The sequence below is a fragment of the Bombyx mandarina genome, chromosome 18, assembly GCF_030267445.1.
Source record: "Bombyx mandarina strain Sakado chromosome 18, ASM3026744v2".
NCBI classification, from domain to species: Eukaryota; Metazoa; Arthropoda; class Insecta; order Lepidoptera; family Bombycidae; genus Bombyx; species Bombyx mandarina.
The window spans coordinates 7641197-7668077 of record NC_143224.1 but is presented as its reverse complement, the minus strand read 5'-3'; the positions used below and the strand labels follow the sequence as shown (position 1 = coordinate 7668077).

Here is a 26881-nt window from a genome sequence, read left to right as displayed (position 1 = left end):
GATGACCGCAATGGCTCCAGGTAGTATGGATGAACTCTACTCCGGTGGCGGGCGGTGCGATGGTAAAAACGAGATGCCGGTATCATCTCGAACAATTCCTCAGAGCACTTCCCATGGAACAAACGGTACAGAATACAGAGGGAAGTCCCTCCGCAGACCCAGAGGTTCCAAACGATACGTGAGATTGGGATTATCGACAATCCGAACGGCCCTCCTCTGTATGAAGTCAAATGGAAGAAGCTGGTATTTGGGAGCCCCGGCCCAGAGATGGGAGCAGTACTCCACGCGAGGCTGGACTTGTGCTTTATAAAGCAAAAGTCTTTGTCCAGGCGTGAAGTACCGCTTCGCTCTGTTGAGGACTCCCAGCATTTTGGACGCCAACTTGGCTTTGCCTTCCAAATGACTCCGAAACTGGACATCGCTCGAAATGTCGACCCCAAGTATCCCGATACTCTCGGAAGGTTGCAGGGATACTCCTTGGAATTACGGCCTACCTATTTATGCTATAGCACCTTTTTTTTTTTTTTTTTTTTTTTTCGGGCCGGGGGCCGAACCTCCTACGAGGTCCCCGCGCCTAGGGGGCGCGCGGGGTATGTGAGACTCAACGATCTGCAGGTGTTGAGAGCAGATCGCGGGCCCAAGGATTTTAGGGCCCACCCACTAAACGACTCCCCTGCACTCTTACACCCGACGTCCGATCTCCGTCCGGGGTCAGAACCCGTTCAGAGTAGGGGGGTTCCCGCGGTCAACACTACAACCAGACACGCGGCGCCACCCCGAGGACGCCCGACCGACGGGTCGTCGAGGCGATAGTCGACGACCAACGACGTCAGTCTCCGCGGTACGGCGGCCCTACCAGGCCGCCCGGGCGGTGCCGCTGGTGTTCCGGGATACCCCGCTGGGCCAGAACCAGCCTGCCGGGTCGGAACGCGATACACCGCCGACCGGGTTGCTCTTCAACAGTATGTTCGGCGACGACAGCGACGACGAAAATGCGGACCGCATCGCAGTCCGCAGCCGCCGACGCGCCGTCCCGTCCTCCTGGTGCCAGCGCGCTAGAGTGACGGTAGCGTGCGGCGCAGCCTCAACCTCAACCTCAACATAGGGGCTGGAGCTGGACAAACGCCCTCCTCCGAACCCCGGCTCGACGGCGGCGGCACGGCGCCGAGAGGGAAGAAGAGCTCTCCCTCTCCCGTTCCGCCACCTCCTTCTGCGAGATGGTGGACTCGCAGAAGTCGAGCATCGCCTGCCAGGACTCGTCGCTGCCGAGCATCGTAGCCACGACGGTCGGAAGCGACAAGTCCGGTCCTATTTTTGCAACGAGGACGCGGCGCTGCTCCGCGAAAGCAGGGCAGTACGCGAGCGTGTGCTCCGCCGTGTCCTCGTTGCAGCCACTGCAGTGGTGGCACTTCGGCGTCGGCTCCCTCCGGGCGACGAGGTGCAGGTAGCGACCGAAACAGCCGTGTCCCGTGAGCACCTGCGTCGCCCGGAAGGTGAGACGTCCTCGGTCGCGATTCACCCAGTCCGAGAGGACCGGGCGGATCGCCTCGACGGTCCGTCGCCCGTAGGTGGGGTCCGCCAGGCGGCGAGACCACGCCTCGAGCACGGCACGCCGAGATTGAAGCTTCCGCGCTCGAACTTCCGCCGCGCCAGGACGCGGCTCCCCCCTGGAGCGGAGATCGCATCGCCACGCGTAATCCGCAGCGAGCGCCTCCGCTTCCAGGTCCCAGGGAGGCGTCCCAGCTAGCACGCACGCCGCCTCGAACGAGACGGTGCGGTATCCACGAACCGCCCTGACCGCAATCGCGCGCTGCGGACGTCGCAACGCCGCAACGTTGTCGCGGGTCAGGGCGTGGCACCACACGGGAGCCCCGTACAGTGCCATCGACCGCACCACCGCCGTGTAGAGGCGGCGCACCACCACGCCAGGCCCCCGACGTTCGGCAACAGCCGACTCAGCGAGCCGGCAGCCGCCATCAATCGGGGACCTAATCTCTCAAAGTGAGTGCGGAAGCTCCAACGACCGTCCAGTACGAGACCGAGGTACCGTAACCCGGTCGCCTCGATCTCGACGCGAACGCCTCCGATCACAAGGTGGGCCCCCTGAGGCGGCGCTCTCCGGGCCCCGTGAAACAACAGGGCCTGGGATTTATCGAGCGCCACCTCCAGACCCAGCCTTCGGATCCTGCCAATGACGAAGGCCACCCCCGCGCAAGAAAGACGAGCAGACTCGCGCAAATCCTTCCCCCGGGCCACGACTAAAGTGTCGTCCGCGTAGCAAACTATACTCAGACCCGGGAGAGGAGCGCTAAGGGCGCCCCGCAGAACCCAGTCATAGCCGATGTTCCACAAGAGAGGGCCAAGGACCGACCCCTGTGGAACACCGCGCTCGACGGGGAATGCTATAGCACCTAATTTAACTTTCGCAGTAATTTTATCAACGCGAAATTACGTACATTTAATTCTGGTAGCCGGATTGATACCATTTTTCTGTCCAAAGTCGGCAAAGTTTTGAGTTGTATATCCACGATTCCCAAAATAGGATTTCTGATAAGTTCTACTAGGAGGCTTCCTTTGTAGGTTCATATCTAGCCATCATACCAAACTATTGAAATAAAACAGTAACCACCGTTTCAATACAATTCTGACTTGAAGACTATGCCCGATGCATGTTCAGAAGTCTATGGCTTATCTTAAAACCAGAATACCGTAAACCGGTAGATATATAAAAAAATATCACAAGTACCGAAAAGCACAAAATAGTCTTTTTCACTTCTCAAATCTGAAATTAAGTAACAAATTACAAGCATAATCAAAAAGGTCTAAAGTTGGAAACTAGTTAATAATGAAGTAGAGTTTCTTGGTAAGAACCGGCCTCAGGGACACAGGGAACAAACTCATCCTTGACCTAATCTCCTACTTCAGATGTTTACACAAAAGATAGTGAGAAATCTTTGGTTGAATTTAAAATTGACTCATTTTAATACATTGCAATGATACAAGTTATTTTTCTCAGTTTGTCTTCTTGTGTTGTTTAATTTTAAATCGTCAATGAAGTCATAATTTGATTTTTAATAGATAATGGACACAATCAAATTAATCAGTCTGATTTAACTTTAAATGCGTATTTAATTTACTTCTGATTTTTTTTATGTGTTCCTTGTGATATTATATCACCCGTATTCTACTGACGATATTGTTTGGCAACAATAGGTCCATAAATTAACAAAAAAGTCAAATGGTGATCACATCTCGCGGTTTTCCCTGTCGCGCATATTCGCGGAAACGCTTCTAGAAAATGCTTCCCGCGTTAGCCAGGGCGCATGCGTGGATTGCAACCCATCCCTTTCTGGTGAATTGCGCGCCAGTCTTGACTGCGCATCACGACGTGTTGCCGATTCTCGTGCCGTATCAAAACAAATCCTTATTACGATGATTGCTGATTTGCCGGCGTACCGCGTGTCCGAACGTCAACACAGCAATGACAAGAAAAACAATCGTACAACGCAGTGTGCCGTCACGGCGGAGAAGGCCGAACCATTCGGTACATTTCTAATTTGTTTGTTTATAGACGCGGCTTTTGACGTAGGTAGTGAATGTTCTCAAATGCGTAGTTAACACGCAGCGCTTGCCTTTTTACTTCTTTCTCTTAAGCTTTATTATGATCAGTAACAACACCTAAAAATTTTTTGCGCTATCTACCGTTTTCGCTTTTATTTTACTGAGACTTGCTTTAGGATTCTAGTAAAACCAAATAAAATTGTGCAGTTTCATTATTTTTAATGCATCACACGAATGTAAAACTTCTTTTAAGATAAAAGTTGCATCGTATTCTTCATTGTTGCCAACCTCGACTTAAACAATTATATTAAATAAAATTACACACTCGCAAACACCAATAGCTAACATTCACATGATATTTACATGGAACTCAAAAAGGGAATCCCTGACGTCACGCGACGTCACTTCATTCAGATCTTATTCGTGTTCACACGTAACAGACACGCGAAATATCCAGTTCTCACGCATGAACGAACACAATCCGTCAGATGTGGGTGTCGAATGATCTTTCTAAAGGGCGGAAAAGGTCGAGCGATATCCCTCGTATCTATCGAACTGGAATACGCCCCCACGACTTGTTGCTCGATTCTTCGATGTTTACAAAGCATATTCCCTATTCTGGTGTCGATTTATGTTCAAGGGAAATATATGAATGGGCAAATAGTAAGAGATAACGACCACTAAACAGCCGTAGATTCAAAAGGACCGTTTGTTTCTGTTCGTTAGAAATGGAAAGACGGGTAGATTAATATGGCGGTGGCAATTTGCCGTTGAGTGCTATTGGTTGAGCAATGGTTCTTTTAAGCAGCTAATTGGACTTAGGGCTATCTATTAGGGATGTCCGTTCAACAAAAATAAATATAATTAAAAGATAAAATACAGAGATTTAAAAAAAATTTTTTATATTTTATGGGCTGCTATTTTAGATTTATGAATATGAATGGAATTGAATAATTTTTGAAATTTTTTAAAGTCTAACTGGTTAAGGCGCCCATAGCTCATTTGACTCTAAACAGGCATTGGCGAAAATAATACAATTTGAGTGCCACTTCCGACTTCTAGACATTAGGTTAATGTTGCATTTGCTATCGTGCGCTTTTTAGCGAAACATGTAATTAGAATATGTAAGATGATGATCACACTTCCAATGGGCTCACAATACGCCCTGCCACGAATAGTCTAATTTGGAATTAAAGAAACCAATAAAAAGCTAATTAAGTCTGTAAAATGAGAACATTCCGTAAATTAATACTCAGTAATTCACTTTCTAGGTTGTGTGTCTGTTTTCTAGCTCTACTCATAGCTGTAGTTTCTCCTTCGTAAATACACTTTATAAAGCGTGGCGGAGATCCGATTTAAGTAGTGGGATGAAAGGTAGTCTATATTCTTTCACAGGGCTCACACTATTTTCTGGATTCGTTAGAATGATTGAATTGCTTGGGCTTAAAAATGTAACAGACAGAGTTACTTTCGTATTAATTACACTGCTAATACCTGACAGCATGAAAGAATATTCTAAAAATTTATAAATGACAATTTACTTTTCTTTAAATCTAATTTTAATAAAATAAACTGCTATCGTAGGTGCTCGTATATATCTCATCATCTTAGGCCTTACAGCCCAGGGTGGGCCTTAGCCTGGTCCAATATGTCTCTCCAGACTGCTCTGTTCAGTACTTTCTCCTTCCAGTTCTTGACACCGATAACTTTGACGTCGTGCTCTACGACATCTAACCATCGGAGTCTGGGCCTTCCACGACTTCTGCGGCCCTCTGGTTTGCGATATAGTAGTTGTCTTGGCATTCTGGTCTCCTCCATTTGCACTACATGTTCTGCCCATCGTAGGCGTCCAATTTTATAGTTTTTATGATATTAGGATGTGAATATCAGGCAAATCGTGTTTATAGCGCCCCCTCCATATATCGTTTTCCTGTATAGCACTAAATGTCCGTCTTAGGATCTTACGCTCGAACACAAGCAGACGACTTATTATCTGCTCTTAATTAATATCGGTCTATCCATGAAAATAATATGAAAATCTGTTCCGTAATTCCAGTGAAGTGCACAAACAAACAAACAGAAAGACAGACAGAAAATAATTCTAAAAATCGCACGTTAATGTTCCAAACTGTTCTTTAATTACTTACCCGTTGCCCTTTTTATTACTTTCTTTCAATTCATAGACACGTCAGATTCTAATGTTGTATCTTGGTATTGATTTTCAATTATTTAAAAAATATATCTTACCGTGGTGGAACTGCATACAAAAACGATGGTAAAGTCATGGATATATTTTCGAGGTTGAAAGAAGAATTCGAATAATAGTTACTGAAGCGGACTGTCGCATTATCTTTGTATCTTTGTATTGTATCTTTTGTACATTGTAGTGTACATTCTATCTTTTGATTAATTATTAGACAGATTATTATCAACTAAGTTATACGCACTTTTTGTGAACTGCAACACTGATACATAGCTACCACAATCGAGTGTAGAAAAACTAAAATCCATATATGAATAGTCAGCCTAATATAACAGATTTAGATGACGACTTGAACAACCTATGAGGTATTTTAATGTGAACCCAATAAACCGACTAAGGCTATTTAAAATTCACAGCCTTTCGGCCCCATTTAGTAGCAGTCATCACTTAAATTACTTAAAACATTAACCTTTGTGACGGTCGTTTGATCGGTTCGAAATTCAAATTAGTTTGACCACTAGCCCGAATTTCTATCTACCTTGGAACACATATTGGAACGCCATGACCTTTTGTACTTCGGCCCAAATTTACAAACAGCTTTACAAACTTTCACGATAAAACTCTAAATGCTATATTAAGTTAAAATGTTAAAGTGGCTTTGGAATGAGCTCCCCTCTATGGAGTTTTCCGAGCGCTATGACATGTCATCTTTCAAACGAGCCTTGTGGAGAGTACTTAACGGTAGGTAGCGGCTTGACCTTAGCATTGCTAAGCAAGCTGTCCAAACTTTGGAAAAAGTAGAAGTCCGTCGGCCTAAGGTCTGGTGAGCACGGTGGATGACTCAAAAGTTCCAACCTTAGCTCTTTTGTCTTAGAGACCGTCTTCTGTTCTGTATAAGGTCGAGAAATGTCGTGTAGGAGCAGCGGGAACGAGCTATTAACCAAGGCTGGCCGGAGATTTCCGAGCTTTTCTCTCATTGTGTCGAGTTCCTTATACAAATCCGCGTTAATGCTGGTAACGTTTGGTAAGAAACTTTGTTGAATTATACCAGCACTAGACTACCGAATTTATCATAACTAGCGGCCCGCTTCGGCTCCGCTCGGGTCTTTAACAAAAATTTCAACGATATTTGACTTTGTTTTATTTTTATAATAAAAGAACACTTATTGCGGCATAACTACAATCTACAAAGTCGTAGTACGTTATTTTATTCTATCATCAATAGTTTTCGCAGGGCACGCGATGTAAAGAATATTTTAGGTAATTTTTTACACCTTGGATATTACATTATTGGAGTTTTACTAAGGATCCCAAATTTTTTCAAAAAAGATTAAGCCTATGTCACTCGTGAATAGTGTAGCTTTCAAACAGTGAAAAAAATTTTCAAATCGATTCAGTAGTTTCGGAGTCTATTCAATACAAACAAATAAACAAACAAATCTTTCCTCTTTATAATATTAGTATAGATTACTACAGATATAGATTAATTAAGAATTTACCGAACCCAATCGACATCACAAAGTGAATAGAACCATCTATCTATTTCGATTATTAACCCTATACTCTTGAGAACCATCTAAATATATATTGTATTTTTTTTAAACCATTTGAAACATTGAATGTCAAGTCTACTTTTACGTGTACCTAATTAAATTAGGTAAGTGACAAACAACAAACTTGATTATCGACGGGATGTATGTACCTGAGGTGAATTTCCATTGAAACATTTTCCTATAATGATTAGCGAGCGAATATGCTTCGTAGCACTCGCTAAGTAAATTAACAACCTGGACTGCTTGAAGCGTAGATCGCTGCAAAGTAATTTCACAAGAATTATTATAGGTATCTTAATTGTTCACTAGTATCATGCGTGCCTTTTAAATACATACCATATAGCAACTTATAGACTAAACATGATACAATTTTTTATGAATACGCAAGTTAGCAGTCTTATTTTGGACGGAGACATTCACATGCGGCTGTGAGCTTATTGTCGCAATTACGCTACTAAATAAATCAATCAATAATCCAGACAGTTATAGTTACCTACCATTGAGTTTCAATTTTACCCAATTTCTTCGAAGAAATAGATCAGGATTAAATACAATAAAATTAAATGCACAAACCGAAAAAAGCATTGTTAGAAACCTATTATACAAAATCAAGCAACAATATATTAGAGGAAACACGACAAAAGAAAGTTCTAAGCAGTTTTCAGCGGCTTCTGTTTAAGGTCAAGTGCAAAATAATAAATTTTCATTCTCTTAAGTTGCTTTAGATTCCATTTTAAGCTGACATCTTTGTTATCTTTCAATACCACGTTTTGGATTACATATCTAAGTGTATATATATTTATATCAATCACAAAATTTCATTACTTCTATTAAAACAATAAAATCGAACCTTACTTAAATAAATTCAAATTAAAATTTTGTACCTAACCTTCTTATTATACTGCTGATGAATTTTATATAAACAAACAATACTTTGACTAAGCAGACAACTCACAAAATTAAAAAAAATCTGTCTACAGGAAGAGAGTCGAAATAACGTTGGCAAAGTTGTTTAAAACAGATTACATTTTAAAGCGATTTAGCTCTGGATAAGCTAACGGTGGCCGAGACAGGTCACATAGGACGCGACCTACACGCGACCGACTCATACTGCGTAGTGGCGTCTGAAATGAATATAAATTTGAATTAAGAAGCGCGACTTAACATAATGATATAAAAATATCTCTATATCAAATCGCAGAACAAAAATTTGGAAAGTATAATTTTGTAATTGAAACATTTGAAAATCGTTCTATAATTTAAAACTCAGCGGTAGATTTGTTTATTTTAAAAAATCACGTACGAATAATGCGCTATTTATTTTAAAAATAAATACAATATGCTGTTGTTTGGTTAGCTGGAGAACGGAACCAATTTGGCGTATTTTTAACTTTCGTACTAGTCCAAATAAGGTTTTTCAAAGCAATATTTACTCCTTGTAGTTGTATATGTTTACATTTTGACACGGAAATGTTATAAAATATTTTAAATACAATTGTAACTGAGTTACAGGTACCCCCTGTTTTTATCAGTAATTTATTTGGAGAGGTCTAAAATTTAAGAACTCACAGCATGTGGAAATATATGTATTTTCTGTCTTCCAAGTTGTACAAAATTCAACAGTTCACAGACCAGTTTCCAAGAGATGAACGCAGTTCCACAGAATGGCATGATTAAATTTGCGTCTATATAGCTTTCTCTTGGAATCGATCAATGGCTGTGACTGAAAATAGTATATTGACCCTTAGTGATGATTTATAATTAGTGTCAATACGTAAAAATGCAAAGCTGAAAACTATAATATAATTGAAATATTTATTTTAGGATACAAAGAAGAAGAAAAAAATTGTTACGGTTCTTCAAATATAAAAAAAAAAACACAATACTCCATACAGTATTAGGAAACGGACTAACAGGAATTACTTTGATAACACAAAAGAGATGAAAATAAAAAAAATCCCAACTCGGATTTTAGTCTTTAATTTTATCCAATAAAATTTCGAGTCTAGAAAAAGACCTCAATAACATTTCCTACCAACGAAAACCATACTAGTATTCTTTATAAAACCTAATATAAAATTAAGTATCGACGCAGTTCCATGTGACCTAATTTAGCAGGAATACACAAAGACTACAAGTTTCATATTTCAGACCGCCTTCGAAACAATAATGTGTGCCCCAAAATTTCGAAGAAATGACGTAAGCTAAGTCTATGATGATTTCTAGCGAAGCTGTAAAGTTATGTAATAGAAATTTATATGACTTTGAGTATTCAATTCGAACAACTAACATGGCAATTAGATTACACAAATTATTGAAGCAGTTCAATTATTTTAGAAGATTTCACTAAACCCAATAATAAAGGGGCGAAAACCTATAAATTATAAGTTTTTATAAAATTGTAATAAATAGTCAGACACTAATGTGTTAGGTTTTTAAGTTACTAACATAGGTTATAAATAATACTTAGTAACAAAATGTATGGGATTTAATAATAATAAAATAACGATTACAACGCGATTTATCCAAAACGCTAATATTTCAAAAATGACTGCCACCGATCACACTATGACCGCTTTGAAGGGTACGTTGATTTCGTTAGTGTAGTCAGAGAGTGGAGTCGTAAAATAGCGCGGTTCGCTGTACGACGGTCCCCAGGTCCGACACAAGATTTTATAGCCTGTTCCTACCTCTTTACTCTAATACACTTTATACAAGCACAAACTGAAATAAAAGAGTGGAATTTAATTCGGTTATATTTCTAAGTAACTTAAATAATAAATACATCTGAATGTAGATGCGGCTACGTAACTTAAATAATACATCTGAATATGGATATTTTAATGGAATCACAGTTGCGGCCTCTTTCAATTGAAATACTGATAGATCTGTATAAATAATAGCAATACCGTGCCGCTGTGTAAAATGACATTTTACATTCAATGGCGCTGGTAAAGTTTTATGTCAGAAATTACGTCAATATTCAATGTTGAGACTAGAGCAATATAAATTATATACAAAATGAAAATAGTAGAAGGCACGGAGATATTTATACAATTTTGTTTGCATCATCACAAGCCCATATTCATTGACAAATAAAAATACAAATTCATTCAAAATGCTTTTAAGACTTAGGCGTGATACAATCTCCGATATTTGACGAGCAAAGGTGAAATAAACAACGGATCTCGTCAGCGACCACGAAAACTATACTGGCTTTTGGAAACGACTTCAATAGAAAATAATATAAAAGCAAATTCATACAAAATCCGATAAAAAAATCATTAAGTGAACTAAAGAAATTAACTTGAAAACGTACCTTCAAGAGGTCGTAAATGTTTTTTACTGAAGAGTCGAGGGTTCCGGATAAACTCAAATGCTCGGGGAATACGGTACTTCAGCAAATCGGATCATGTTAAAACGAAAAAAAAAAACAATGACAGAAAAACGCATTTATTGAGAAAGGTGAGAGAGGTCGAGCACGTGGACACAATAAACCCACCTGTATAAAGGTCGCAGACTTCTTTTGCATCGAGTTTAATAATGCTACCGTAAGACTCCCTTGAAAGTTGTGTATATACATACAGATCTTTGAAGAATTTCTCACAATTTCTAGAAAGCGCCTTTAATTGGATGCGATTGAAAAGTTTTGCATTAAACTTAATATTACTTTACTGTGTGCGAAAATACATAAATACATAGCATAAATAATTGCCGTAAGAAATACAAATTTGTAAATTTGGTACTTAAAGTAAGAATTAATTTAATATTTCATTGCAAGATTCAATATTTTATCTTTTCGGCGAATACGCGAAACGTTAGATTATGGATTCGAAGGTGGGTAGTGTATGTAACCTTAGATAGTAAAAGGTCGACTATCTTTGCGGATTAATAATAAACTGTACATACAACAATCTATAACGAAGAACTCTATTCAATTGTTATTTATTTTTCAAATCTTAATATGTATAAAATTCTTCCGTTCATGTATATGTTAGTAAACTCCTCTTAAGCGGCTTGGCCGATTTTAATGAAATTTTTGTGTGTGTTAGGTTGGATTAGAAAAAGGCTTAGATTGACAATTCGGTCCGTACAGAAAAAATATATATATTATGTTGGAGAAGCCACAATTATTAACACCATCGTCAGACATCGTAGGGGCGAATAGGTGATCGAGCTAAGAAAAACATTGAGTACACCAATCACTTTTGTTGTCTTAGAACAATTTAGAAATCTTCTCTTGACAAGCAAATGAAAACGAATGACAGTTCTTAGGACGGAGGCACCGCTCTTCAAGAAGGCTGGTTGGTAAGTGTGATGGTGTCTACCCGCCTCTATCGGCTAGGCTCTGTCGTAGCACGAAGTTAGCCGAGTTCCAACGATACCGTGCTGCCATCTCTCGGGAATCTTGCTGCGTTTCTTTTAGCTACCAAACTTATGACCGTCTCCGACATATCGTCTTCTCGCATTAAAATTGTATAATCTCAAAACTTACTAATTTTACAGGAGAGCGCTTTAAGGTTTAACATGTGATATTTTTAATATTAATCATCTTTGCAACATTATTTATAATTTTTTACCAGTTACATTATTTGTCGTTTAAAGTAAGATAAAATTATGTAGGTATTAATTTTGTTAATAGTAGTCAAAATATAGGTAAACTAAAAAAAAAATACTAAAACTAAACTACGCTCTTTTACAGTATTTATGAGAAAAATACTGGTGATACCAAATGATTCCGCATTTTAAATCAAATTAGAATATTTTTGGAAATTGTACACATACATACATACTTTTAATGCCAAAAGACGATATATATAAGTGAACTTTTCGGATTTAAGACGAGTATACAGGACTTTCTAGTAAAAAGACTAGAAAGTTCTTCCGGTCTGCTAGTAGTTATTAATATTTAAGAGTTTGTATGTACGTACATAAGTATGTTTTGTTATGATCATACGAATGAATTCCTTTTTTTTTGTTGAACTACAAAACAGGTGTCTTCTTATATTAAATACTTCAGTAAAAGAATCTTGTAAAAAATACTAACATCAATATTTGTTTGTTATCGAGTCGTAAATGAACCATATAAGAAAGGCAAGTGATGGTGGTGGCTCGTGAAATCGAATCTCATAGGACAAGCTCTAATCAATTCTTTGCTTTACATTGGGATGGCAACATGCAAACATATGTGCACGATAGACTTTTTGGCGGGAACGCGAGGAGTGCAGTTGTGTGATTTGTTTTATTTTGTCTATTTAGTGTTTCTTCGGGTTTAAATGTGTAATAATGGTGGTTTATTAACTGTTTAATATCTGTGAAAGTGCACAAATGTGGGAAAATGAAACAAAGCTGCTGGACGTAACTTCTCGGGTTCCTCCAAAAAGTCCACTGAAAAAATCTCAGTAAATGACCACCATTTTACTGCGATTATATTTCATCCCATATCATCTCATTTCATTAAATTTCATCCCAGTTGATTAATGTCTCAAATTAATCATCTTCATTTCATTTCACTCCATATTATCATTTTTCATAAAATTAAGAATATAAAGTAAAATAAGACATGACTTAAAGGTCTTAGTTACCAGGTCATAAAATCTCTTAAAAAAAAAAAAAAAATGTGCACGATAATCCGTGATCCAACACGAGTCTTCATCACAAACGAGATTATAATTTATGAAACAAATAAAATTGATTTCCATCAACTGGCCGATACACGTAAAGTGCCGATAAAGTGTAACGCCTACATACCGCGGAGCTTCCGGCCTACACGTAGCTGGAAATGTCAACAGCGACTTAGCAAATGAACGCCCACCGCTTTGCAACCGGCTAGGGAATTGTTAATCGCGGCTTACGACGAGATTTACAGTTGTTTTCAGTGACGGCGATTAGATAATGAAAATATATACGAGTATAAACATTAATCATGGTTTCCTTATGGTTTATTCGATTCTCGTGAATATCAGACTATATACAATACTAGCTGACCCGGCAGACTTCGTAATGCCTCAATCAATAAATAAAAGACCTAACTTTTGTATGAAATAAACTTCAAACAAAGAAAAGGAATCCGTCCGACGGGGGATACATCAAAGGGAAAACAAAATTGTTATTTTTATTTAATTCCGAGCATTTTCATATTTATTTAACTTTTAAACCTTCTCTGGACTTCCACAAATAATTCAAGACCAAAATCAGCCAAATCGGTCGAGCCGTTCTCGAGTTTTAGCGAGACTAACGAACAGCAATTCATTTTTATATATATAGATATGTTCATGATAATTATATCATATAGCGTTTTTAGTACCTTGAAGATGTAACCTTAAACCAAACGAGCCGCTAGATCCCAAGATTCTACGGTGCTTTTAAGTACCTCAAGCACCGGTCATCGTTCCCGTCGAACCCGTCGCTTGCGACGAAGGGTTCGGCAAGTAAATTAACCCACAGACACAGCCCACTGAGTTTCTCGCCAGATCTTCTCAGTGAGTTGCGTTCCCGATCCGGTGGTAGATTCTGCGAAGCACTGCTCTTGCTGGGGCTAGTGATAGCAACGTCCACAGACTAGAGCCCCGTAAGGTCACCTACTCGTTTTGTGAATTTAGCATGACCCTCGAGGTCACTAGAATAGGTAGGAAAATATATATTATGTTACGCCTTTCTGTGTGCAACGTAACGTAAATAAACAATTTATTCTTTATTGAAAATTGAAAATCTTTTTGTAAGGGTAAGATGTAAAAGAATAATACTTTAGTTTACTATCTCTATAGATAATCTTAACTTGGGGCCAGATGACCGTTCGTGATTTCTTCCCATATTTATTTATTTAAAAGTATTTAATTTTATTTTAAAATTTAATTGACTACTGTGACATTTACTAATGTCTAGTTTTTATCTCAGACGCATCGTTCAAATCTCTCTTAATACGTACTTTTATGACTCAGGGAATGGTATCATCAATCGATAGATCATAATGCTTTCCGATTTGAAGAATTGTATAGCCAGTTGTGGCTGAGCTAAACGTGTGCTGAAGCAAATTAAAAGGTTTCCGTTTGCGATACGGAAAATTAATTAATAATATACGTATGTACGTAACTCATTGAACTATGGCAGAAGCCGTGGGAGAGCGCACGTTACTGTACAAGCTCCTACGCGACCGCCCACGCGATCTATGCTACATTTACAATCACTGCTCAAACTATTACAATGAAATTAGCAGCTTAAGGTCAATGAAACCAAGTAAAACCTTTGAACTTATTTTATCAAACTAATTAAGTTGTTTAAAAATAAACCTAATCATGCTCGGTTCACCCACTAAATTCTAAATTCAAAAATAATTAAACCACTACTTCGTAAATTGTAGGGATTGCATATTGACCGATTGACTTCATAGAACATCTTCTAAAACTTATTAACCCTTAGTGCTTTTTTAAAGTGTACTCCAAATTTTAAATGATATGTAGATACATCTAAGTTCTGGTAGACAGACACAGTAAATCATTTTATTCGGTTAAATATTTTAAGCATTTTTAACCTGGGTTTAGTTCGAAATAAGCAATCTTTGTACTCTATGTCGGTTGGTCTTGTTTAAGAAAGTTTTTTTATCTTTCTTAGTAGAAAGAATCTAAAAACGGCCCATTTACCATCTCGCCATTAAAAATGTGTGTTAACAATTTAAATCATATAAAAAACGTAACTAATTATATGGGATGCAGGCATTAAGTACAAGACATTAGCTGACATGTTCCTATATAGTTATTAAACAGGTTCCCCAGATATATTTGAACGTTTTAATTTGAATGTACCCATCCTATTCAGGGATGTTGTATGATCACAAAACTTTCCACATAACAAAAATTAAAAGTAATCTTGGCTAGCACTCTAGTTTCTATCATATCGCTTCCCCGACTAATAGTAAAGTGGTAAAATCTTCATATTTGTTTGCCACGCTTTAGTAGCCTCATTGAAAATAAATTTAAGAATGACGATCCACTCTGAACTGTGGACAAAGCTCATTTGAATTTTTCATTTAACTCTTGTTTTCCTTTTTATTTTTATTGCCTTTTGTTAGTTATCATTTGGTGTATAATAATAATAATACAGTCTCTTTGTCCACTTTCAACATAATTACATTACTCAAGTGGTGTTCACACCCAGAATGGCGATTTCAATATTTAAAAAAAGTTCAATATTAATGTAAATAGATTTTATACATTTTGTGAACAAAATAAAGTAAAAATATCTGTTTGCTGAATAATAAAGCAGCAGAAAATTTATAAATGAGATCACGGGTTAATAAACACAAAAAAAAGTAAATTAATCGTAATAAACTTAGTTCGTTCTCAACATAATATAAATATCATTAAAAATTTAACAAATATTAAAGTTGCCATGTAAACGCAGCATAAGATTCCCCCTCATTTCGCTCGCCGAGCTCATTCCACAGATGAAAACTGAAAATTTGTTTTGCTATCTTTCGTATTTAATAACAACTCCATTCAATTTATAAGCCGATTGTTGCAACCTGTTAATACAATTTCATTTTAAATTTTAATAAGAATAGCTTCAGTTTGTACATTTATTTTATTAGTTCAATCTGTATTAATTTTGTTATAATACGAAAGTATCTCGATTGCTCATTTACGTTTTCACGTCCAAATTACTTAACCCATTAGACCGGAAATAGTTTGAACTCTGCAGTTTAATATGACTGCCTTTCATCCCACTGCTGAGCACGAATCTCAGCCTACGTGATATAAACTTTAGTCCACACTGGTGAAGCTGCAATCGTAAGCAATAAATATATAGTTTATATATATATTATTTTGCAAGCAGTCGACCCGAATGTTAAAAGTTCACCTTAAATATGAATGAAATAACAGTACACGTAAAATGTACATTTATTAGTTGTGTGATGTATTTTAACAGTACGAGTACACCCATTAATTGGGTACTCAGGGTCAAGGATCAAAGACACGAAGTCGTCGTGGTCTAAAGGATAAGACGTCCGGTGCATTCGTATCCTGCGGTGTTCGAATCCCGCAAGCGGTTCCAATTTTTCTAATGCACACAGTTTCTAAAGACAAACCGCACAGTTAAATCCAGAAATCCTAGTTCAGGTTACCTTAATACGTAATTGAAAACCAAGTTCAAATCAATTCAGTCTTTATTAACCCAAATAAACAGACAAAAGAAATATTTCACTGTTATTTGTCTACATAATAATAATATATTACATACAGTATTTACTTAGATTTGCAGTAGGGATACGCCACTACATCACTGAGTAGATATGACAAAGTATATAACTACATAATTTAATATTATTATTTGTGATGTTATTATTGAAATTAATGTTATTCGATTAATAGTTGCTCGTTTGTATGGAATACGGAATACGGTAGAGATGTATGCAAAGAGCTTGATATTGATATAATCGGTATATAAAAAATATACTACATTTTTTTGCTTTAATCAGGTTTCATGGGTAGAGATTATTACTTAGTGTTTCCTTAAAGTCTTGTTACTCGCATCGCATGAAATAAACTTTACGTAAGTGACACCGCAAGCACGTAATAATATTATAGCATCGGTGCGCCACAGGGCTTGCGCGATTTAAATCAATTTCACAACAATTTCATACCTTACAAAGTCCACGCTGTTTTAATAATAAAGTTATACATACGACGGAATTGTGTATTTTGTTTTCGAAACTTTAACCGAATAATACTCGTAGCTAACGGGTCGCAGATCTGATACGACCCAATAGTACTATTAGTTTAATATTTACAATGACATGGGATAGTTAGGACTTGACCTGAATTTGTAATAGTACAAGATTTAAACAAAGCAATTTCTGTATAAGCATTTAAGTTAATTACCGACATTTTTGTTTGTATAAACGTGTCGATTGAACCTAAAATTCAATAATAAATAATAAGATGTTGTAAATTTTCGGTAGGCATGATGAATAATGAATTTGGAAAAAACCTTGAATTTCGTGTCGATTGTTCGCAGTGATGAGACCGAATTCTGAAAATCTAATAAAATTATTGTCATAATTAGATAAAATTATGACAAAAAAAACACCTGTTAAGATATATTTGCCTTAAACTATTTAATGTTGTATTTGTTTTTGGTTTATTACTAGACTACTACATATTTGCAATCTATACTACGACTACGACCGGTCCGGTGCTTCCGCATCCGTTCTCTGAAGGCCTATCCAAAGTGAGTTTCAAGAGTTTTCAGAACACACCGGCCAAAGATGAAATTCTATGAAGTCTATAGAAAATGTTTAACAGTTAAGTATGTATGTAGCTACAAATATTCCAAACACTAAATTCCTGGCAACGGTGAGTGTAAATTTAATTCAAAACCCACGCCAATTAAATTTCGAAACCTCAAAATACTATTAGTTCGTTCTGTGTGAAATGAAACGTGAAACTCTAGAAATATTTTTTACAGAAAAAATGAAGGTAATTAGTTAGCACCATATTTAAATTTTCAATTCATCATCATCATCATCAACAGCCCACAATCGTCCACTGCTGGACATAGGCCTCTCCCAATCCACACCACTGAGCCCAGTCTACGGCTCTCCTCATCCACTTCTTACCGGCCACCGTTCGGAGGTCATCGCACCACCTAGCCAGGGGGCGTCCCACGTTACCTCTTCCGCTGCGCGGTCTCCACTCGAGAACCCATCTGCTCCAGCGATCGTCAGTCCTACGGCATACATGGCCAGCCCACTGCCACTTCATCTTGCTGACTCTTTGAGCTATGTCGATGACTTTAGTTCTCTGTTGAACAACCTCATTTCGGATTTTATCCTTCAGAGAAACTCCGAGCATGGCTCTTTCCATGACAATTTTTGCCAAATAATTTATCCGAATAACACTTTGGTCGTCCGTGACCCCGAAAACTGTATAGTATTTGGAACGCCCGAAATAATATAATGACAAAAAAGCCGCGAAATTAATCTTTACCTAAAAGTACTTTTAACTACATAATATGTTCACGAATCACGAAAATCGAAAAAAAGACTATTCATCCGAATTCGAAAAGACATTTCATTCGTTTACCAGACCACAAAGCTATAACTCCGCTACAAGGCCTATAGCTATAAGGCTGTACTATATACACCTTTGAGGAGTAAATATTTGCTCTGGGTACGACAATTTATTAAGCCTACATAGGTCATAGTCGTATTTAGGTTAAGCGCGTATTCTTCTAATATCGAGGCCAGAAGTCGCTCTCGTTTTTAATGATAATGAATCACTGGAGCCTGGTCCTCGGAATAATATTTTACACGGATAGTCAAGTTTGTGATTTCAGTTCCGCTCCATTTAATAATAAAATGCGAATGGCGCATGGCGTTAACTATTCAATGCAAGTAACAACTTTCTAAAAGGGATAATCGGACTTTCTAACTTTCTTAACTTATTTGACATTTATACTTCCTTTTTCGAAGTTATATAACATTATATTTATGAACAAAATAAAACAGAAATCGGATAACGATGGTTAAGAATCATATCGTATAAAATATTTGCTCTAATGTCAGTTTTCAAGGAAGAAACTGGAGGATTTGATTATATGGACAAAAGGCATTCATATTAAGTGGTTACATAATTCCAAATACATGCCGCCTGTACCTTTAGTAGCTGGCTTTGATGCAGGAACTAGACCAAAGTGGTAATGACCCTCAGTAATGAGGAAATGACGAAGAAGTCTACCTTAAGATATGAGATCGAAATCTCAGTTGTTTTTTTTCCTTACCTATTCGCTGGCAACTTAAGGGGCTATTCCAGCTTCTCACGGACAGGTGGATGAGCTCACGGGCTCAACCTGATTGAATTGGCTAACATTAGCCCTAGCAAGAGCAGTGCTTCGTAGAATCTATCACCAGATCGGAAACGCGACCCACTGAGAAGATCCGGCCAGAAACTCAGCAAGTTGCCTCATAAAGATAATAGCTATCCTTTAAACGATAGTGCGCATAATTTTTTTTTTTTTATGATTGAAGGATTACTGGTGGCCCGGAGGCCTTTCCAGTTTCACCAGGACAGGTGGGCGAGCAAAGGCTCAGCCAGGAGGGATGGGATTTGCTAACAGCTAGCCGAGCGCCTCCGAAGGAGACCTAACAGCTCAAGAGCAGCTGCTTCGCGAATGAATCTACTACCGGATCGGAATCGCGACCCGCTGAGAAGATCCGGCGAGAAACTCAGCGAGCTGATTAATGGGTTAGGTTGCACGGCGAACTCTTTGTCGAGTTCGACGAGTACGGTTACCGGGGTCCCTAAGCCTGCTCCTAGTGTTAGAGCTGAAGGCGTCTAATGCAAAGGTTATTGGATCTGATGGATCCGTAAGGACGTGTCTAGGGCGTCGACGGTGACTGACTCCTGCATGATCAGGATTCGGGTAGTAGTCAGCGGCGGCTACGATAAGGCGATTATCATGACGCATAGCCTTATTGAAGTCAATGGCTCGCAGCGAAAATATGCAGTACGTTTGTAGCGACTCACAAAAATCTGCAAACTTACATCGGTTACATTAACGGCCACAATTACAGTCAATACTGTAAAGCTGAATGACTCGACTTCAAGTCTCGTATTTTATTTTTTTGTTTTCATAATCTTATTAGAAAGATTTCTATAAACTAAATAAATACATTTACAGTACTCGACGATAAATATTGCACATCGACCTTTGGAAAGAGACGATCTACTGCGACACTACCTATATGACGTTAGTTAGTTTATATTCAAGTGCTCTAGTATGTGGTCCTAATATACTAGACTGTTAGCGCTTCGTGCGACAGAGACAACGCTCTACAAATCCGAAATTAGGCAATTGTCTCTTTCCAGAGGTCGATGTGCAATATTTATCGTCGGGTACTGTATTTACTCGACTGACACGGTGGTGTACTAGTTAGCGCCCCTGCCTGTTGCGCCGAGGGTTGCGGCTTCGATTCCCACATTGGACAAACATGCATGTGATGAGCATGTCTGTTTGCTCTTTTTCTGGGTATTTATTATGTATATAGATATGTATGTATTTAGACGTATATAATTAATATTTATTATTTAGTCTGCACTGCCTTTGTTTGGGTGGTAAAGAATGCCTTGGCATTAAGTCCATCAAATATACATTTTACATGAAGTGTAATAAATAATAAATAAATAATTATGTATATAAGTGTCTGATAACACAGGCAATCCTAATTTGGGACTCGGCCTGATTTGTTCCAAGCTATTATCATTATTATTATATACCAAAAAAAAAAACGACTCATCAGCGGTTACATAGTGGAATATTGCTTCGTAATCCTGACGTTTTTGACACGTAACCACGAAATAAATGATCGTCTTTCGATAAGCGGAGTCGTTCATTGTTGTGTTCGGCGTGAAGCTTTCTGGGTCAATCTGGCTGGTAATTTATTTGGCGAGAGCAAGCGGCAACTCGATACAGTGAAATACAGAGAGGACACTCTTCGCTCGCCTCATTACGCTGACAGGTAGGGGTGCTCACCGCTTTTTAATTCAATTGAAACTCTACCATCATCAAACACTATCAAACCTTTCACCAATCACTACCTTTATCTATATATAAATACGTGAGACAAAAACTTTGTACCCCTTTTTACGACAATTGCGCGAACGGAGGGGTATGAAATTTCTCACACTTATAAAGAACTAGGGACCCGCCCTCGCTTCGCTTCGGAAACATTAAAAGACACATGAAACCAAAAAAAAAAAAAATGAAAAAAAAGTAGCCTGTGTTCATCAGGGACAATGTCGGCTTCTAATGGAAAAATAATTTTTCAAATCGGTCCAGTAGTTTCGGAGCCTATTCGAAACAAACAAACAAACAAATCTTTCCTCTTTATAATATTATTACTAGCGACCCGCCCTCGCTTCGCTTCGGAAACATTAAAACACACATGAAACCAAAAAAATTAAATAAATAAAAAATAAAAAAAAGTAGCCTATGTTCATCAGGGACAATGTCAGCTTCTAATTGAAAAATAATTTTTCAAATCGGTCCAGTAGTTTCGGAGCCTATTCGAAACAAACAAACAAACAAATCTTTCCTCTTTATAATATTAGTATAGATAGTATAGATAGCGACCCGCCCTCGCTTCGCTTCGGAAACATTAAAACACACATGAAACCAAAAAAAAAAATAAAAAAAAATAAAAAAAAAGTAGCCTATGTTCATCAGGGACAATGTTGGCTTCTAATGGAAAAAGAATTTTTCAAATCGGTCCAGTAGTTTCGGAGCCTATTCGAAACAAACAAACAAACAAATCTTTCCTCTTTATAATATTAGTATAGATATTAGTATAGATATAGAGAAGAAGTGCAAAATGCTAATATTTTTTTTAAATAATGCATATTAGATACTTTAAATCAATAAAAAAAACATAACACACACTACCATGTAGACACAACACTTTACTGTCAATTGGGAAACTTTTGTTATTGTTTAAAGTCTGTGGTCGAATTGAAAATAGATTAATATTGTTTGTCTTTAATATTATTGATCTATAGTGCAGTTTTGGCGAATACTGTGATTATATTATTATCGAAATATAATAGTGTTTGACAACAGAACCATAATAATGTTTAAACTTATAATTTCAATTAATTATAGTCGAATCTCGACTACTGCAGGGTCAGTAGTTGGTATAAATAAGTTAAATGGCGTAAACGTTTTACTACGACGTGAAAATACGTATTTATCTCGTCATCATAACGCCGAAAGCATCTTGAACTCGATCCAAATCTCTACCATATCAATATATGAAACACAAAACCAAACATCAGTGAGATAATACAAATGACATCATAAACAAACAGATGGACGATATTGTTGTGTATTCAAGAACTTTAATCTTCTTGTTGACAGCCCTCGGCTAACTCAACTATGGGGAAAATCGCTTTTTATACACCGCCGGTCCTGTAAACGTTGTGTTTCCTGTTTTCGTCGTATCATATTGTTTGATTTGAGATATTATCGCTCCGAGCAAACCATAGGCTATGTTGTCGTCTCACTAATTAATTATTGCTATTCTTGATTGTCGTCTCGATAACAGTAACCCAATATGTTTTATGTTATTTACGTATGTATGTATGTATGTATGTAACGAAGTGTTTATTTCCAGTGAGGTGTTCAGTTACGTCTCGTTGGCTGATTGCTTGTTGGTGTGAATAGTCAGTTGTATTCAGAAAAAAAAATAGACGTTTTTTTATTACGTACTTTATTTCAACATAAAAATCAGCTCTTGCTTTCAAAGATTGGTTTTTATTTAGTTTGCTACTAAAGTTTGTGTACAATAACGGTACAATGACAGATTTAATGCGTTAGATACTTTCTACAAAAGGGTTTGGTTAACAGGTGTGTTACTAAGATTTTAATTGATTAACATATAAACAATGACTTCATTGCTTACATTATAATTACAATTATGAACATCGGTATCTCTTGAAATTTAATAATCTATTTAAACAATACTGCAGCGGACACATGATTGCTACTAACATAGATAGCATAGACCTGTTATTAACATAGATTATGAGCAACACTAACAGAATATATTGGTTTCAGTTAACAGGTTTTTACTGAAATAAAGATTAAAAAAATATATCAAATACTTCATTTAAATGTTAAACGAACTAAATTAAAACGTGCATTTAAAATATTTTGATAAAAGTTAAAGGCAGTCTATCATATTTAATCCAATTAAATGGGTGAAGTAACATTGATAACATAGTTACCGTACACGAGCACGATAGTTCTAGAACTTTTGATCAAACCAAGTTGCGCTGTACATTTTTATTGCTTTGAAAGGATGGACGAGCTGAATTTTTAATTCCGCCTACCTTGACACATAAGAGTTAAGTCTCAATTGCATAACATATTTTTTTATTTAGATGGCTGGACGATCTCAGCCCACCTGGTGTTTAGTGGTTACTGGAGCCCATAGACATCTACAACGTAAATGAGATATAAGTTCTAAGGTCTCAGTATAGTTACAACGGCTACCCCACCCTTCAGACCGAAACGCATTACTGCTTCACGGCAGAAATAGACGGGGTGGTGGTGCCTACCCGCGCGGTCTCACAAGAGGTCCTACCACCAGTAAATCAATGACTCTCACGTGAACGCTACTTTCTATAAGCGTTAATTTAGTATGAAGCATTGTTGAAAAGCCCGGAAATAGACATAACGTTCTCAATAAGGCTTTAAAACCCCAGCAATTACACAAAATCCAAAAATTTAACACGATATTTGTTTGTTCATCCTGAACACCTGTAAGGTAAATATTTGCCTAGAAAATTTACTTACTCGTTATCGGCAAACTTCCTAGTTAGTTAATTGAATTTATTAGTTATGAACTTTAGACTGCTATGTTCTTCAGATTACATTGTTAATTAGTCTTAATAATTTATTAAAATTAAATAATTAGTACTTAATTGAGCACTATAATATTATTTAAAGAATAACGACAATTTCGATTACAGAATTGCTACATCATCAATTCAGTTACAGCTATTGCATTTTGTCATAAGTGTAACTTAACAAACAGTCAACAATTGTATGCTTTATCACAACAGCTACATATCGTCAGTCACAAGGACCTTGACCCAAATACGTAACCGTGAAATTTAAAAACGTTTTAACTGTAAAATTAGTCGCACTATGTTTACGAGTGTCTGATTTACTGGGTCTATTTTTGTTCACCACAGCCCCAGTGCGATCCGGAACAATATTTTCTCAAACAAAAAACAACGAATTTCAGTCTAAAATTCCACGACTAATGCTAAAGTAAAACATAAGTCGTCGTGGCCTAAAGGATAATACGCCCGGTGGCGGTATTCGAATCCCACAGGCCGGTACAAAATTTTCTAATTAAATACGTACTTTACAAATGTTTACGATTGACTTCCACGGTGAAGGAATAACATCGTGTATTAAAAATCAAAACCGCATAATTACTTAGTCTGGCCATAAATACTGTTACAAAGGAAAACAAAAAAAAATCTATGGCCAATAACATTTATTACTTTTACAGTGTGTTAGTTTAATAAATAAATATAAAACAATTTAAAGTATAAAAAGCTTATTCGAAGTGGTCTCCATTGACTGCAATACAGTCCTTTAAACGTTGAGGCCAGTTATCAATAGAAGCACGCACTCTTTCCATGGGAAAATTTTTCACTGCCAATCGTACGGATTGTTTTAGGGACTCCAAATTATCATGGCGTTTAGAGCAAGCCGTACTCTTTAAAACTGACCATAAATCATAATCCAGCGGATTAAGATCGGGACTAGACGACGGCCAGTCTTCAGCTCTGATGAAGTCCAAAACGTTTTTTTCCAACCAAGACTGCGTAGACCGAGCTTTATGACCTGGCGCCGAGTCTTGTTGGAAGGACCATTCTTGATTATTGAACATGGTGTTGTTAAGGGGCTTCACTACCTTCTCAAGAATGGTATCTTGATACACCTGTGCCGATGTTTTGATACCTTTTTCACAAAAATATAGCTCAGTCACTCCTTCATAGCTAATACCCCACCAAACCATCACTGAAGTCGGATAGTGCCCACGTTGCACTCTGTCGACTAATTGGGAAGCTTCCTTAGAGCTTTGAGCATAAATACGGTCATTTTGTTTGTTAAAATGTTGCTCAATTCTAAAAAAATTCTCATCCGTAAACAAAATTTTTCTATGACCACCCTTTGCGTACCGCTTCAGTAGCTGTTTCGATTTTACCACCCTTTTCTCTTTTAAATTATCAGTTAAGAAATGACCAGTACGTCTCTTCTAGGCTGCAAGTCCTAAGTCATCTTTTAAAATACGCGACATGGTTCTAGGTGCTATCTTCATCTCCCGAGATAAAATCTTTCGCTTTCGGACAGGATTTCTTCGAATTCTTTCCTTTACTGCTTTGACCACCTTTTTCGTACGAACACTACGTGGACGGCCAGATCTTTTTCTGTCACAAGCAGAGGAGGTCTCATTGCACCTGTTAATAACCGGTACACAAACATTTTACTAATACCAAGCGTGTGGAGAGTTTTAAAAATTGCATTTGGCTCCATACCTACTTTGTGTAATGCAATCACAGCGATTCGGTTCTCTTTATCACCCCACTCCATTTTAATATCGCAAAATATTGTACAATGTATTGGCGCCCATATGAGAAAACTCAATGAGCAATCATATAAAAATGACAGATTCCAAATTCAAATGTAATATTTTGTTTATTTTTAATTGTAACAGTATTTATGGCCAGACTAAATATAATATGCGTAATTACTAGTGATAGGGCGTCTTATGAATCCGCACGGGTAAGCACCGCCATCCTGCCTATTTCCGCCGTGAAGCAGTAACTCGTTTCGATTTGGAAGATAGGGTTGCCATTTTACTGTAAAAATTTAGACCTTAGAACTCATATCTCGAGCTGGGTGGCGGCATTTACGTTATAGATGTATATGGCCTCTGATAACCACCTAGCACCAGGTGGACTGTGAGCTCGTCAGACCACCTTTTTTTTTTTTTTTTTTTTTTTTCCATAGGAGAAAATCGCCGGATCCCCACCCGCGCCGCAGGTGGGGTATGTGGGAGTTGAACCCACTAAAAACTCCTGCCGCTCACAACTGGCGCCCTACCTCGGACCGGGCCGGAGCCCAATCGGGGCTATTGAAACGGCGGGACAGGGTTGACGCAGAGCACATTACATCCATCCCACCGTCCCACGGACGCCGGACCGGCGGCCGCCAGCGACACGACCACCGGTTCCCTCGTTCAGCGGGCCGAGAGCCCGCTTTGATGGCGCCGCGTTACACCTTCCCCCAGAGCGGTCGGGGGAACGCGGTCTACCATCACCCGGCTTCCTATTGCGGGTGAGCGTGCCAAGCACGCCACCCCACGTCTGGGTCTCTCCCCGCACAAAACGGGTGGGACCCCTAGCTCTTAGGGGGCCAGGTCACGGATACGACCCCGGTCCCGACCCCCTGCTCGGCGGCGGCGGGTTTCTGCGTAGTGAGGAGAGCTTTCCCTCACTCGCCCCGCCGCCTCCTTCTGCGAGATGGTGCACTCGCAGAAGTCGAGCATAGCCTTCCATGACTCATCGCTGCCAAGCATCGACGCCACGACGCCAGGCAGCGACAAGTCAGGTCCTATCTTTGCGACCAGGACACGGCGCTGCACCTCCCACGCGGGGCAGACAGCGAGCGTATGCTCCGCCGTGTCCAGGTCGTGTCCACAATGGTGACACCTCGTCGTCGGCTCAGCCCCTATCCGGCGCAGGTACTTCCCGAAGCATCCGTGCCCGGTCAGCACCTGCACCAGACGAAAGGTGAGACGTCCTTCGCCACGATTCACCCAGTCATCAAAGACCGGGTAAACCGCCTCGACGGTCCGTAGCCCCCACGTGGGGTTGGCCAATCGCCTCGACCACGACTCGAGCACGGACCGCCGAGAATGAGCCTTCCGCGCCCGCAGCTCACTTTCGGGGAGACGCGCCACGTCCCGAGCACGAAGCTCGCTGCGCCA

General features: G+C 38.7%; 1 protein-coding gene and 1 long non-coding RNA gene across 6 annotated transcripts in view; both read left to right on the top strand.

Moving 5' to 3' along the window:
* The window catches only part of LOC114249107 (Histone gene-specific Epigenetic Repressor in late S phase), a 245520-nt gene that overhangs the window by 99680 nt on the left and 118959 nt on the right, over nt 1-26881 (top strand). The gene's annotated exons all lie outside the window — the stretch shown is intronic.
* The window catches only part of LOC149500994 (uncharacterized), a 53788-nt gene continuing 29410 nt past the window's right edge, over nt 2504-26881 (top strand). Inside the window, exon 1 of the long non-coding RNA XR_016324623.1 lies at nt 2504-3544. This is a non-coding gene — a long non-coding RNA (uncharacterized LOC149500994). The remainder of the gene's footprint in view (nt 3545-26881) is intronic.